The following is a 15,760-nucleotide window of genomic DNA, read 5'->3' as shown; positions in this document are numbered from 1 at the left end:
TATACCTCAGTAATTTGAGCACTCACTCTTAACCCCTGTGCCTTTTTGCAATGACACTATGCAAGCATTCTGCCAATCCTCAGGCACCTCACCATGAATCATACGTACATTAAATGATATTACCAACCAGTCAACAATACAGTCACCCCCCTTTTTGTAATAAATTCCACTGCAATACCATCCAAACCCTCTGCCTTGCCGGCTTTCATCTTCTGCAAAGCTTTTACTACCTCTTCTCTGTTTACCAAATCATTTTCCCTAACCCTCTCACTTTGCACACCACCTCGACCAAAACACCCTATATCTGCCACTCTATCATCAAACTCATTCAACAACCCTTCAAAATACTCTCTCCATCTCCTTCTCACATCACCACTACTTGTTATCACCTCCCCATTAGCCCCCTTCACTGAAGTTCCCATTTGCTCCCTTGTCTTACGCACTTTATTTACCTCCTTCCAGAACATCTTTTTATTCTCACTAAAATTAATGATACTCTCTCACCTCAACTCTCATTTGCCCTCTTTTTCACCTCTTGCACCTTTCTCTTGACCTCCTGCCTCTTTCTTTTATACATCTCCTGCTCATTTGCATTTTTTCCCTTCAAAAATCGTCCATATGCCTCTCTCTTCTCTTTCACTAATAGTCTTACTTCTTCATCCCACCACTCCCTACCCTTTCTAATCAACCCACCTCCCACACTTCTCATGCCACAAGCACCTTTTGCGCAAGCCATCACTGCTTCCCTAAATACTCCCCATTCCTCCCCCACTCCCCTTTCGTCCTTTGTTCTCACCTTTCTCCATTCTGTACTCAGTCTCTCCTGGTACTTCCTCACACAAGTCTTCTTCCCAAGCTCACTTACTCTCACCACCCTCTTCACCCCAACATATATATATTCTTTCTTTTTCTTTTAAACTATTCGTCATTTCCTGCATTAGCGAGGTAGCATTAAGAACAGAGGAATGGGCCTTTTTTGGAATATCCTCACCTGGCCCCCTCTGTTCTTTCTTTAAAAAAAAAAAAGAAAAAAAAAAGAGAGGGGAGGATTTCCAGTCCCCCGCTCCCTCCCCTTTTAGTCACCTTCTATGACACGCAGGGAATACATGGGAAGTATTCTTTCTCCCCTATCCCCAGGGATATATATATATATATATATATATATATATATATATATATATATATATATATATATATATATATATTTTTCCTTTCATACTATTCGCCATTTCCCGCATTAGCGAGGTAGTGTTAAGAACAGTGGACTGGGCCTTAGAGGGAATATCCTCACCTGGCCCCCTTCTCTGTTCCTTCTTTTGGAAAATTAAAAAGAAAACGAGAGGGGAGGATTTCCAGCCACCCGCTCCCTCCCCTTTTAGTCGCCTTCTATGACACGCAGGGAATACGTGGGAAGTATTCTTTCTCCCCTATCCCCAGGGATAATATATATATATATATATATATATATATATATATATATATATATATATATATTATATATATATACATACACAAATGTCCATACACCCACATATACATATGAACATATATATTTGTATATATACACATACACAGACATATACATATATACACATGTACATATTCATACTTGCATTCCTTCATCCATCGCTGGGGCTACCCTACCCCACAGGAAACAACATTGTCTCCTTCTGCTTCAGTTAGTGCTAGGAAAACAGACAATTAAGGCCACATTCGTTCACACTCAGTCTCTAGGTGTCATGTGTAATGCTCCAGAACCTCAGCTCCTTATCTAGGCTCCAAGCTCCTCAGACGTTTCACATTCCCTGGTTCAGTCCATTAACAGCACGTCGACCCCAATATACCTCATCGTTTCGCTTTGTATTTCTTCCTGATGGTACAACACTCTTATGTTAAACTATTTTTTATGTAAAATAGAGTATGTAGAGAAAGTTAAGGATGTAAGAAGCCACTATGTATATGTGTAAAGTCACTGCTAAATACAAATGATTATCCTTCTTGTTAGAATGATGTAAGGCTTCTTCTTGAGTGTCTTTTTTTTTCTGTATATCTCTGTACATTGCAAGTGCTGAGTGTCATGGATTTTTGTGACCATTCCTTCACAGTGGTTTGATTGTTTTAATCCTTTGTAAGATGCCATTTACTTCTTTGTTTCAATTGTGTTTGCCTGTATCTATAAAACCATGTAGTGATATATCTTTGGCAATTAAAAGATGAACCATTCTGATGAAATCTCAGTTGCTGGCTTAAGTTATGGTTCCTGATCATATTGTTACAAGTTCTTCTGATACAACTAGTATGAGTGCTCTTCCAAAAACTGCATGTGATCTTACAGTTGAAGTTTATGGCTTCCTTAAAGTGTTTGAAAATGACAATTCTGTCATATTTTGTGATCCAACAGTCTTATCCCATCTCCTTACTTTGGTTATGTCAAACAGACATCATTTTCCTTTGAAGCCAGATTAATCAAAAGTTTCTTTTGATAACCTAATTTTATCCTCAGTAATGAAGGGACAAAGGAAAATATTTATTGGAGTTGCTAAGTTGTCATTGAATAGTAGTACTTATGATTTCATCCTCATTATTCCCTTATGCAGACTATTATTATATGTAGATAAATAGCTTTGGCAACATTAGAATACTGCCCATAACATAAGAATATCAGAATTACAAAAAAAAAATGGTTGAGTATTTTTTAGATGAAAGATTGGAAACACCTGCCCATTGAAGATTTGGTTACAGTCATATTAATGGATTTACATATTGAAGGACATAATTCTCATCTTTGATAAATGTAGATTCCCTCTAACATTGGATATTTTAAAGTAATGCTTTGAATATTTGAGATAGGCTAATCAACTCTATCACACTTTCTCCTCCAGTGTGATGGAGTGGATTCATCTTATATGTGATTTAGCATGAATACAGATGGCTTTGCCTGAGGATTGGGTGAAAGCTATTATCATTCTTTTATCAAAGGAAAAGGTGCTAAGGATGTATGTAGCAGTTATAGGGAATAAGTCTGTTAAGTACACCAGGAAAAGTGTATGCAAGAATATTAATTGATAGAGTGATGGAAGTTACTGAATGCAGAATAAGCGAAGAGCAAGGTGATTTTAGGAAAGGTAGGGGATTTGTGGATTAAATTTTTTTTTAGTAGAATTTACTATGGAAAAGTATTAAGCAAAAGGTAAAAGATTGTATGCAGCTTTTGTGGATCTGGAAAAAGTGTATGACTGAGTTGAGTGGAATGCATTATGGGATGTGTTAAGGATATATGGTATAGGTATACTGTTGGATTGTGTGAAAGTCTTTTGTTGAGGAGCAATTATGTAAGAGTAGATGAAGAGTTAAGTGAAAGTTTTGGGACACATGTAGGTGTGAGGAAGGGCTGTGTGATGTCACTGTGGCTTTTTAGTATGTATATAGATGGAGTAATAAGAGAGATGAAAGCAAAACAATGGAAAAGGGGTGCAGAGATGGAGAGTGGCAGTGAGATATGGTGACTAGTGGCAAGCCTGTTTGTAGATGATACTGTGTTGAGTGCTGAGAGTGAAGAGGAGTTGCAGAAGGTTGTAAGTGTGTTTTATTATGTGTGTAAGCATAGGTGATTGAAGGTAAATACAATTAAAACTAAAGTAGTGGTGTTTGAAAGAAAACAGAGTGAAAGTATATATTTTGTAAAACCACATAGATGGGGGGAAAACTGGAAGAAGTGAGAGAATTCAAGTATATAGGAGGTGTCATGGGTAAGTGTGGTGATATGGAAAGAGAGATAAGGGAGAGAGCTGTAAAGGGCAGAAGAGTCATTGGGTCCCTTAATAGAACAATGAAGTGAAGAGAGGATTAAGGCACAGCAGCCAAAACATGAACATGGAATGAGTCACAGAGGTCAAGAATTAGGATGTGGGGATGAGCTGTTTGAGAAGGGCATGTGGTGTGACTAGATGGAATGAAGAAAGAAATGAAAGGTGTATGAGAGATGTATTATGGCAGGGAATGAATTGTGGAATGGTAGAATGGGTGAAACGTAATACTTTGAGGCGGTTTGGGCATGTGGAAAGAATGCAGGACTGGGAGTTTACATGGAGAGTGTATGATAGTACAGTTAAAGGGGTTGGTGTGAGAGGATGACCACCTGTGACATGGGCCAGTTGGGTGGAGGGATACTGGAGGAAGAGAAATGGTGGAAAAATACGTTGAATGGTGTATTAGAGGGAGGCACGTAAGGATAGGGATAAGTTGAAACCTTTTGCTGTGGCCCTCCTTTGATGGGAGTTCCCAGGGAGAATGGGCATCAGAGATAAAGATAGATGGATAAATTGATCATTTTTACTAGATTAGATGGAAAATTGCCAATTAAGCCATTTCATATAGAAGGTGAGTATGGAAAGTTGGATTTCTTTTGAAATTTCTAACTTGAATAACCTGTTTTATTAATCATTAGTTGCTAAATAATTCTGTTTGATATTTTATTGCACTGTCATTTTATCTTTTACGAAATGCATTCTTTTTTATGATTATTTTTGTATCCCATAGTTGTGGTTATGGTTTTTCCACCTCTGACATGACAGTCAATTAATCTCCTTTTATATTCATCCATAATTTCAAGCTACAAATGGAAAAATGTTCTATAATTCTGGCAGCATGTTATTTCCAATGCATAGTTTTCACTTCATTTTACAATTAACATTATTAATTTCACCTCTGTCTGGAGTGCCTCAGTTAGGTAATAGATGGTGTTTTTCCTTCATCTTTATCTGCACACCCTACTTCATGGGATATTTATTTTGCATCTTAAACTTTTAAGGTTGCTGAACACATGTATTAAGAGTATAAAAGTATAAAGAAATTGGATAATTTGGTCTTTTAACTGGAGTGCATGGATTCTGTGTTGATGTCAGTCAGACATTACAATAGACACTGCATTTTGTTACACTTATGCATTGATTACTTAAAGAGTTCCACTCCAAGAAAACCATTTGCTATTTGAAAGTGTGGTAAAGTGAAGCAGATTCTCCTATTGACTACCAATATGTCTAGGGAATTATACTTTTTTTTTCGCTGTCTCCCGCGTTAGCGAGGTAGCGCAAGGAAACTGATGAAAGAATGTCCCAACCCACCCACATACACATGTATATACATACATGTCCACACACACAAATATACATACCTATACATCTCAACATATACATATATATATACACACACGGACATATACATATATACACATGTACATAATTCATTCTGTTTGCCTTTATTTATTCCCATCGCCACCCCGCCACACATGAAATAACAACCCCCTCCCCCCTCGTGTGCAAGGTAGCGCTAGGAAAAGACAACAAAGGCCACATTCATTCACATTCAGTCTCTAGCTGTCATGTGATAATGCACCGAAACCACAGCTCCCTTTCCACATCCAGGCCCCACAGAACTTTCCATGGTTTACCCCAGACGCTTCACATGCCCTAGTTCAATCCATTGACAGCACGTCGACCCTGGTATACCACAGCGTTCCAATTCACTCTATTCCTTGCACGCCTTTCACCCTCCTGTATGTTCCGGCCCGGATCACTCAAAATATTTTTCACTCCATCTTTCCACCTCCAGTTCGGTCTCCCACTTCTCCTCGTTCCCTCCACCTCTGACACATATATCCTCTTTGTCAATCTTTCCTCACTCATTCGCTCCATGTGACCAAACCATTTCAAGATTATAGTCACAGGAAGAAATATTTTCCTGAAAACACAAAATGATGATGTTTATAAGGACTGTTTTAGGGTGAAACAATGTCCAAACTAAACTGATGATGATGATAGAAGCCCAGCCATGATTTATTTCCATCAGATTTTCATGCAGTACTATTTTTCTATTTTATTCTAACAACCAGTTGATATCACTGTTTTTTAGTCAAGTAAAACCCACATGAGCTTTATTTTGGGAGAACCTTCAAATTTATTCACAGGATCTGGCCACATTTTTTGCCAGTTATTAATTTTTGTGTTCAGCACTTCATCTCAGTACCCAGCAAGATCCTCAATGTCATTTTGATATACTGTACCTTTTTCAGAAATATTGAAAAATTGACCAAGAAAACTTGTAACTGGGGGTTTCATTTGGAAATCAAAGCATTGTTCCTATGAGCTTAAAATGTTTATTTTGAGCCATGAACAGCATTGGATGTAATTAAAATTCATTGTCACTTTGCTTATTTTTTGTCATTTGAAAGCAGATTTGTGACTCTTGTGAGCCTTGGGATTTGTTAGAACTTATAAGCCACAAATTATTTGCTCTGAATTTTATGAATGGAAATGCAGTAGGCATTTTCCATTTCAGTTCCAAAACGTATGCACCCAAACCCATTGGCATAGTAGAATTGCTTCTGTGCTTAGCCAGTCTTGTTTGAGTATTTGTAAATGACAAGAGAACTAATTGATAGATGATATACCATTAACTTGGTTTCAGAACCATTTGAGTCGTTGTCCAGTTACTTTTGGTTTATTGATGAGACAAATATTGTTGCACTGTCTTCTTAAGGAAGACATTCTTGTATTAAACATATTTTAATGTCTGGTAATTGTTTCATATAACATTACAACCCCATTGGAAGTTTAGACAAGTCAGTCGAATTATCATTTATCTAGCTATATCTCTGATGCTCTTTTCCTTTAGGAACTCCCTCCTGGGGGCTGGCCATGGCAAAGGATTCTCCTCACGTCCCTGTCCTTTCATGCCTCACTATACAAAATTTAGGATTTATTCTTGCTTTTATTTTACCAAGAAAGTGTTTAGCATCTTAATGTGAAAATTTTCTGATTTGTTCAAATAACCTGATGACTGGGTGGTCTTATAAAATCTTAAGATGTCTGAACCAATTTTATATTTGAGGATGATCATAAATCCTATGGATTAAAACTTTCATTGAAATATAGCACTGATCCGCAATAGATGTGGTCCCAGTTTGCAGTCAATTCAGCTGAAAAGAAATAAGAAAAAATAATTAAAGATGTGGCATTTTTGTACTGGTTATTTTAGAAGCCAGGGCAGTATCTCATCATTGTGTGTTTCAGTAATGCCTCAGTTTTAAGTTGCTGTGATAGTTTTTTGATGTCATGCTTGATAGACAAATATCAGGTTTTTATATAGACAAAACATAGATTTTCATATAAGGTGCATTTAGATAACAAGCAAATGACAATCTCTCTCTCTCTCTCACTCTCTCTCTCTCTCAGAAAAAAATCTGGACGCAATGAAAAAGTATCATCAGAATGTGATGTTTGAGTTTGTAATTATAATGAAAAAAGTTAAGTATAAACAACTGAGCTTTAGTATTTAAAGGTGCAGAAATTTGATTTGACACGACATGGCTTAAACTTGTTGCTATTCTGGGACCATGTTTATTTTACTTGAAGATTAGCTTGTGTGTCTATAATGCACAGTAGTGTGAGCTAGAGTTGTCTCTCCTCTGCTAAGAAGTCTCAAAGTGTGTAGAACAGTTGCCACTAATGAAAACTTTTACAATTTTGCTGTGTTATTAATTTTCAAGGGTGCCATCAAAAGCGTCAGTAAGCCACCAAAGAATGAAAATATTATTTTCACATTTTCTTCTAGTTTTTCTTTCTGAAAAGGAGATATTTTTCTAGATCTGGCACTAAATTCCTTAAAATCCATGCAGCGTAGACAAAAAGGATTATATGCATCAATACAGAAATATGTGAAAACTGTTCTTCCATAAATGGCACATAAATTGACTCAACTAAGTCATTTAATAGGTAATATCATTATTTTTGTTTTTTAATTTTCCAAAAGAAGGAACAGAGAAGAGGTCCAGGTGAGGATATTCCCTCAAAGGCCCAGTCCTCTGTTCTTAACGCTACCTCGCTATCGCGGGAAATAGCGAATAGTATGAAAAAAAAAAAAAAAATCATTATTTATCATGGAAAGATAAATTTGAATACCAATATTCATTACATATTGATAGTATTAATACATGCATGTGCAAGAAGTGAAGGATCTTGAAAAGTGATAAATATCTGGTGAAAAATTAAATCTGATATTTGCTGTGGTTATTTTTCTTACTTATGTTTTTGTGTAAATGATGATATGACAATGCAGAACACCATATTATGGACATATGAATTATTTTAATCTGATTTAAATGACAATATGGCAAATATTCTAAACCTAAAATGATACCTTCCACATCTTTCAGATACAGTGTAAATCTGTTTAGGGTTTGTCTTTGGATGTTCTCAATCTTATGCCATTTGCGTACAGAAGCTGGCATAACTTTGCTGGTTCACAGAAGGAGATTAGGTATTTCTACCTCCCCTTGACCCTCATGATATGAATATTCTTTTTAGGTTTCTGCTGCTGGTATTTGTAACATACTTTGGACAGTTCTGAATAAAACTTGATTCATTTTCTTGTCAGCAGGCTAATGCCAGCATTAGTTGTAGATGTTTGGAGTGAGTGTTTTAATGACAGTGGTATGGGGAAAAAAGATTTGTCCGTCAATGATGATGGATTTTTTCAATGTATATTTATTAATGTAATACACATTACCAAGCACTAATGTCAGGATTAGCCTTGCCCTTTTCTTTTGCAGAGTGTACAAATATATACCTTTTTTATTGATAGCAATGTCCTGCAAGGAAACATTGTTTATTCATCTTTTATTTCTGTGTACCCGCCTAGACAGCAGAGACATAAGGATATGAAAACATACGTGATACATATAGCAGCACAGCATGTGCGGATATTTCTTTGCATATACATTTTCTCATATGATGCATCAAGCAATACAATTCATAGTGTCTTTGTACTCTCTTCTGACATATTTAGCAACACAGTGCATTTTGCTGTGTCTTTGTTATTACATTGTCTCATTTGTCATGTGTCCATCAGCATAAGGCATGCAAATGTGATTGACTGAATATTATCTCAGTCTGTAATGCATCAAGCAGCGCAGTGCATTATGATACATCATTGACTATTCAAGCAGCACAGAACATGCTGAATTGTCTTTGACCACTGAAGACTTCCTTTTATGTTGCATTTAGAAGGACAGATCAAGATGATGCATCGTTGATTGTAAAAGGTCTTCTTTAATGCCCCAAGTAGCACAAAATATGTGGGCATGCCTTTGACTGTACTAGGTCTTGTATGATGTGTCAAGCAGCAGACCATATGTGGATGTTTCTTTGTACAGTGTCTCTCTCTCTCTGTGATGCAGCAGGCAGCACAACACTTTGTAATACATCACAGACTTAAAAGTCTTTTAATATGATACATCAAGCAGCACAGTGCATGCTTATGTGCATGTGCAGGATCTTAATGGTTAGCCCATAATGTATGTAGACTCTCTTTGATGAACTAGATAAAAGACATTCTTTTGATGTGATGATTTTGAAATATGAAAACTGTATAGATATCATATTGGGTGCTACAGACAGTCTCATGGTGAGTGGGTTATGTAAAATATTTGGTGATCCATGCCTACCAAGACAAACTTTACAACATTTTGATAACAAATGATCAGCAAGGCAAATTTGAAAGGGTTCTTATGTGATTCTTCATGATCAAGCATTTACAACTTTCATTCCTACGATTATCATTTATGAGATAGATGATCCTTATTCCTGCTTGCTTAGAGGTATTCAGGTACATGTAAAAACATCCTAACAATATTTTTTCTGTCTCTGAAGGTACTTAAGCTGGATCATCTTGTATGTTTTAAGCATTTTGGCTTGGATTCTGGAGATTCCACTATAATGCCATTGACAGCTTTCAAGTATCATCAGGTATCATTTCATTCTGTAGGTACATTAGATATTGACATATTCTCTTCCTTAAGTTAACCTTAACACATTTTGATGTGTCAGGCTGTATACTACATTCTTTCCCATTGAGAGTGAATATGCAGGCAGTCAAATTGGAATTAGGGTCCATGCATATTACTTCATGGATAAGTTGTTTTTTGTTTATTTATTATATTTGATCGCTGTTTCCCATGTCAGTGAGGTAGTGCCAGGAAACATGAAAAATGGCCCATCCACTCACATACACAAATGTATGCATAACACCCATACATGCACATATACATTCCTATACATACACAGACATATATACACATGACATATTCATACTTGCTTGCCTTCATCCATTCCTGTTATTTGCTAATAAATAGCTTATATATCTGACATGATGGTTGTGCATTCTCAGATGCTGCAATCAGTTTATATTATTACAGTTTCAACACATAGAATTATGTGCATAGTCCTGAGAGTTCACCTTATGAAATGATAGAGGTGTTATATATTTGTAAGCTTTTTAAAGAATATCAGGATCCATGTCATAAATGAGGTTCGCCATCTTATCTGAATAATCAAACACTTCTGTTAAGCTCTTGTTTATAAACCTCCCAGTGGTAGGGAATGTACTATTACCTCCTTCATCTTGATTTTTTTTTTTTTTTTTTTTTTTTTTTTTTTTTTTTTTTGTCCTTAGAATGTAGCTCCAGCAACTCAGTCACATCTTGCTTCTTAATTTCATCAATGCCAAAATCAGGTAGTTTTCACTTACATGGCACTTAAAGACTGATACTTGAATGTAAACCTGGCATTCCTGAAAAGGTGAAGTATGATTCCAAGCAAATTTCCTAGTACTTTAAGTAAAAAGAATATTGTATATCCTTGGCATCATTGTGAAAGGCAATATGACTTTCAAATATTTCATTATTAATGAAAAATTATTGAGATTGTGTATTAGTAATATGAATTTCTTTCAAATTTTCACTGAAATAAGAAATTAGTGTCATTCCAAAAATTTTAACAACATTCAAATGTCCTTTGTCATTGTTATATGAGAGCTCTCTTTATATATAGGTGTCACTGGAATCCACCAGTTTGAGGTTATGCTACAAGTAGAAAGTTACCTTTGGTGATTCTGTATCATTGTCAGCTGACAAATCAGAGAAATCCATCCAATCCTTGCTATTGAGTGAAGTATAGCCTTGCAGGTGGAGAAACCCCTGGAAAATTGTTTCATGATAATACAATATCCTTTCATACTTGCAACACCATTTTCTGCATAAGTGAGGGAGCACCAGGAACAGTTAAAGAAAGCTCCCTATCCTCATCCATACTCCATAGACCTTTTCATGGTTTACTTTGGATGCTTCACATGCCCTGGCTCAGTCCATTAACAGCACATCAACCCCTATATACCACATTGTTCCAATTTACACTATCCCATGCATGCCTTTCAGCCTCCTGTATGTTCAGGTCCCACCCGTTCATTCAAAATCTTTTACACTCCATTATTCTTTTAATCCAGTTTGGTTTCCCTGTTCTCCTTGTTCCCTCCACTTCTGACACTTATATCCTATTTGTCAACCATTCCTCACTCATTTATTCTCTCCCTAAGTACAAACCATTTCAATACACCCTCTTCAACTGTCTCTCAGCCATGCTCTTTTTATTACCACACTTCTATCTTACCCTTTCATTACTTACTTGATCAAACCACCTCACACCACATATTGTCCTCAAAACATTTTCTTTCTAACATATCCACCCTCCTCTACTCAGCCTTATTTATAGCCCATGCCTCATGTTCATATGATATTGGTAGGACTAATATACCTTCATGCGTATCCATTTTTATCGTATTATTATTATTTTTTTTTTTTTTTTTTTTTTTTATACTTTGTCGCTGTCTCCCGCGTTTGCGAGGTAGCGCAAGGAAACAGACGAAAGAAATGGCCCAACCCCCCCCCCCACACACACACACATACACACGCCCACACACGCAAATACACACACCTACACAGCCTTCCATGGTTTACCCCAGACGCTTCACATGCCTTGCTTCAATCCACTGACAGCACGTCAACCCCTGTATACCACATGACTCCAATTCACTCTATTTCTTGCCCTCCTTTCACCCTCCTGCATGTTCAGGCCCCGATCACACAAAATCTTTTTCACTCCATCTTTCCACCTCCAATTTGGTCCCCCTCTTCTCCTCGTTCCCTCCACCTCCGACACATATATACTCTTGGTCAATCTCTCCTCACTCATTCTCTCCATGTGCCCAAACCATTTCAAAACACCCTCTCCTGCTCTCTCAACCACGCTCTTTTTATTTCCACACATCTCTCTTACCCTTACGTTACTTACTCGATCAAACCACCTCACACCACACATTGTCCTCAGACATCTCATTTCCAGCACATCCATCCTCCTGCGCACATCTCTATCCATAGCCCACGCCTCGCAACCATACAACATTGTTGGAACCACCATTCCCTCAAACATACCCATTTTTGCTTTCCGAGATAATGTTCTCGACTTCCACACATTTTTCAAGGCTCCCAAAATTTTCGCCCCCTCCCCCACCCTATGATCCACTTCCGCTTCCATGGTTCCATCCGCTGACAGATCCACTCCCAGACATCTAAAACACTTCACTTCCTCCAGTTTTTCTCCATTCAAACTCACCTCCCAATTGACTTGACCCTCACCCCCACTGTACCTAATAACCTTGCTCCCATTCACACCCACTCCCAACTTTCTTCTTCTTAATAGTGTTGTTGTTGGTGTTATTGTTGTTCATACTTGTTCACAATTTCCCACAGCAATGTAGCTCCAGGAACAGATGAAGAATGGCCTCACTTGCTCTCATCCACTCTGTTATGTACAGTGTTCTATAACCAGAATGTCCATCTACGGCTAAGCCCCACCGACCTTTCCATGGTTTTCCTGGCAGTCTTTTAGATGTCCATATACAGCTCATTATCCCTTGTTTATCATTGCTCCAGTTTGCTCCATCCCATACATGCCTCACTTTCCTGTATGTTCCATTTGCAATCGCTGAAAGCATATTCCACTCCATCCCTTAACCTCCCTTCAGTTTTCCCCATCTTGTTCCCTATATTTTGACATGTATATTATCTCTCTAAACCATTCCTCTCTCATCATCTTTATGTAACTATTTTGGCACACCCTCTTCAGCTCCTTCATACACTCTATACTTACTACCACACCTTTCCCTTACCCTACCATTTCTTATTTTATCACCCATCCACACCATGTATTGTTCTCAAGCATTTCATTTCCAACACCAGCCAAATCCATACTTTCTTATCTCGCATCTGTGTAACTCATTCAGGACTACTTTACAATCAGACATGCCCCTCTTTGCCTTCACATACAGTGACCTCTCTTTCCTCACACTCCTCAATGGACCAACCAACCCAATGGCTCACATCTGCTCCTATGAGCCCATCTGCCACCATGTCCATTCCCAGACATCTAAAAGACCACATCCTTCAGGCTCTCACCATTTAAACTCATACTCCAATGAATGTGTCTGTCTTTACTGTTAATTTTTTTCCATATATCCTCACCACTTCCCACGTTAGCATTCAAGAACTGACGACTGAGTCTTAGAGGGAAATTTCTCACTTGGCCCCCATCTCTGTTCCTTCTTTTGGAAAAGTAAAACTGGAGGGGAGGATTTCCAGCCCCTGCTCCTACCCCTTTTAGTCGCTTTTTTCGACAAGCAGGGAATATGTGGGAAGTATTCTTTCTCCCCTATCCCCTGGGATAACTGTTAAACTTGTTAACCTTAATTTTATTCACAGCTTTAATTCACAGCTTTCAGATCTGCCACTAGATCAGTGTCATTAACAGCCAGTACCTGACTCACATCCCAGGCCATCCCATTCCAGACTGAGTGCAAACTTACCCTTCCCTTCGAAACCCTCACATGTACCTCCATCACCACCTAATCCATAAATGGATTAGACAGTCATGTTGAAATCACACACCCCTACTGCAGACTCGCACACCCCTACTGCAGACATACCTTCACCAGGAACCACTCATTCCTTTCTTTTCTTGTGCACTCACACTCTGAACTCTCATGATAGAAACTCATTATTATTATTAGTAATAGTTTTAATATTTTTATTATTATTATTAGTATTATTACTGGCATCCATGGGAATAGGAGAGAAAGAATACTACCCATATATTCCCTGCATGTCATAAAAGGCAGGTAAAAGTTGTTGGAGTGATGTGCCAGAAACCCTCCCCTACTTGTATTTTTGATTCTAAAGGTTGGAACAGAATGAGTTACACAAGAAATGCTCCCCCTTCTTGAAGATTCAGGTCAAGGTTTTTTAAATGTTTATGTATAAAACCAGGATGAAAAGAAGTGAAAGGTGCTTTTGCTTAAGTAAAGTCTCTTCGTATTTTTTCTATTCTTGAACAAAAATGTCATGTAATTTATAGATTTTACCAACAGTAGTAAAACAGGATTTATCCTTAGTGCATACTGTTTTAGCACACGGTGTTGCTTTATAAGAAACCGAGTTTTCAGCCATCCCTTGCAGAAAAGCCATAGCGATCAAATAGTCATACATGGTGATACATTTCCATGTTAAAGCCTACAAATCATTATATCTTACAAGATCTCCTTATGTCAATTATTGTAATAAGAAGAGTATGTATGATTTAGAGACATATGGAGACATATGGAGGCAATGAGTAAGGAGAAGTTGACAAAAAAGATATTTGTGTCAGAAGTGGAAGGGATGAAGAGAAGTGGGAGACCAAATTGGAGATGGAATGATGGTGCAAAAAAGATTTTGAGTTCTCAGGGCCTGGACATGTGGGAGGGTGAAAGTCATGCATAGCATGGAATAAATTGGAGGAGTGGGGTATACAGGGGACAACATACTGTCAATTGATTTAACTAGGGCATGGGAGGCAGCTGGGGGAACCTTGGAAAAGTCTGTAGGGCCAGGTTGTGGATGGTGGGGGCTGTGGTTTTGGTGTTTTACACATGAATGTTAGACAGTGGATGTGACTGAATGAGGCCTTTTCTTAATTTGTTCTTGGCACTGCCATACTGCCTTGAACATGTATGAAAGAAAGGAAAAGATTTGCTCAGGAGCAGTATTTCTTGTCATTATAGTATGAGTTGCATATGTCATCCCCTTTTTTTTTTTATACATTGGAGGCTCCAGTTGAATACAAAAGTCCACATCAAGGCCAGGCCATAATTGAAATATAAAGAGGTTAATGAAAGGGAAAAAGAAAATACAAGGGAAATATTAATGAATTTTGGAGGAAATGAAAAACCTGTCTTTTGAAATGTGCCCAGTCACAGTTGTTGGGAAAGACAGTTGGATAGAGATTTTCAAAGCTTCAAGGTGTAAGAAGAGAAACTATTACCACAATGGCCTACTCTTGAGTTCCCAACAGCCATACTGTAATCATGTGACATAGCATCTTGCTGAGTAATGTGTTTTCTAGCTAGTGGTGAGGCCACACAAGCACCCAGCTACCATTGTGGCATGGGGCAAGCAAGTTAAGTTTTGAAGTTAGCCTGGGAGAATTTATAAGTTGGACCGTTTTTGATTCAACTCTGCCAAGTAGGGATGCATAGCTAGAACTACCTCTGATCTTAGAGCAGTACTTCATACAAGGACTGATCAGTTTTTGTCTTAATGGAGTAACTGTTCAGAAGAAAAGAAATTTCAGCATCTGAACAGGACCTCCAGTTTCTTAAGAGTTAGTTTCATCACCATGACTTGAGTCAACTTTTTTTATTAAGTGTAATAATGCAAATTCCTTAATTTTGAAGTCTTTTATGGGTCTTTATGGAAGTATAACATTTCTTTTAATACTGATGGAGGCTTTAGGATTGTCCCATATCTTTCTAAAGCTATTGGGTTTGTATGATGTAT

General features: G+C 37.6%; 1 protein-coding gene across 33 annotated transcripts in view; it reads left to right on the top strand.

Moving 5' to 3' along the window:
- Positions 1-15,760, top strand: part of tou (bromodomain adjacent to zinc finger domain 2B toutatis) — a 1,094,933-nt gene that overhangs the window by 1,072,993 nt on the left and 6,180 nt on the right. The window lies entirely within an intron of this gene.

This window comes from Panulirus ornatus, chromosome 12, assembly GCF_036320965.1.
Source record: "Panulirus ornatus isolate Po-2019 chromosome 12, ASM3632096v1, whole genome shotgun sequence".
Taxonomy (NCBI): domain Eukaryota; kingdom Metazoa; phylum Arthropoda; class Malacostraca; order Decapoda; family Palinuridae; genus Panulirus; species Panulirus ornatus.
Note: the sequence above shows the minus strand (reverse complement) of the source record. Positions and strands in the feature narration are given on the sequence as shown.